We start from the raw sequence: 1,699 nt of genomic DNA, 5'->3' as shown, positions 1-1,699 counted from the left end.
TATACCAGATGTAAGCTAGAGCCCTCCTGTTCTTGGGCATCTGGTTAAACCTGACCTAAGTACAATGTTCAAGACTTTGTTAGAGTCCAGAATCTACTGCACTAATTTTGTGAGATTCCAGAACTTACTCATTCTGCTGTGTTCATCGGGGTGAAAACTCCAAGTCCTCACCAGATTATATCCCCAAACATACACCCCCAAGCTCCATACTGTCTCTATACTTAGAAACCTGTCATACATAGTAATACTTGGCAGGGAAAGGGGCCCAATGAAGATTATGTAGTCATCTACATCTCACTGCTTCATTTCTTCCACTCTCTTTCTGTCTCTCTTTTCAAGCTTTTCTGCTTTTTCACATGTAATAATTTTACTCACATTTAGTATCATTTGGAAAACTCAGCTATGCTTCTGTTCGCTCATCTTCTATTTGTGTTTATGTCAAAAACTACAATTTTATTTTTACAGGGAATCTTGGTAAGCAAAATATTTTGTTTTCACTATATTTTCCTTTCTTTCTCTCTCTCTCTCCCTCATCCTCACTCTCTGCTGCTGCTGCTAAGTCGCTTCAGTCATGTCCGACTCTGTGCGACCCCATAGACAGCAGCCCACCAGGCTCGCCGTCCCTGGGATTCTCCAGGCAAGAACACTGGAGTGGGTTGCCATTTCCTTCTCCAATGCATGAAAGTGAAAACTGAAAGTGAAGTCGCTCAGTTGTGTCCGACTCGCAGTGACCCCATGGGCTGCAGCCCACCAGGTTCCTCTGTCCATGCGATTTTCCAGGCAAGAGTACTGGAGTGGGTGCCATTGCCTTCTCCTCACTCTCTGAGTGTATTTATGTCAAATGAGAAAATTAATATTTCATTTAACTGCAGCATAATCTTACTCAACAGTCTATAACTAGTATCTATGGAAAAGTACTGGAATTAATTATGATGGAATGTCATTAGGAATTGGTGTAACTATTAGAAATGATATTATATGGTAGACAGATCAAGATCATATTTTACAGCTGTTGTTGTGGCAGTGACTATGGTGATTATCATCTACTGGTATTCTGTCTTACTAAATCACTTTTAAAAGTGTAGACTCCTTTTATAAGGAACTCAGGTGTTATTTTTAAAGAGAATTTTCAGTCTCTAATTCAGTTCTTAAGTAGTAATAACTATTTTCTTAAAAACAGAAACTAGAATGAAATATATTACGAGCCCATGACATGTGCAAATGTTGTGAGGGCTATAAAACATATAAAATAAACAAAACATATATTTACATCCTTTAGGGATTTTGCCAAGCAATGAATCATGGAGATACAGAGTTGAGAGGGTTGTTAATAATCGTCTAGTCACTTGTTCTTGGAAAAACAATCCAAAGAAATGAAACGCTAAAAAAAAAAAAAAAAGAAAGAAAGAAATGAAACTCTAAAAATTGCAAATCATTTGTCTCTTGCTTGAGAAGTGTGAATTGTGTCAGCCTAAGATAATTCTTCCTGTGTGTTTGCGTAAATCCTCTCTAAGCACATAACCTATGTTTACAGCAATAGTAAAGGTGATTGTGGGTAAAAAAAGTATTGAGACAAGAGCAGAACGTAGTCTGCAATGATTTGATTATTAGTATATGTTATGGCTTTGGGATCATGAAAACAAGTTGTGCAACCAAGAGGAACACCTACACTTCTTTTTTTTTTTTTTTGGTTTTTTTT

The sequence above is a fragment of the Bison bison genome, unplaced genomic scaffold (assembly GCF_000754665.1).
Source record: "Bison bison bison isolate TAMUID 2011002044 unplaced genomic scaffold, Bison_UMD1.0 scf7180017864092, whole genome shotgun sequence".
Classification (NCBI taxonomy): Eukaryota; Metazoa; Chordata; class Mammalia; order Artiodactyla; family Bovidae; genus Bison; species Bison bison.
Note: the sequence above shows the minus strand (reverse complement) of the source record.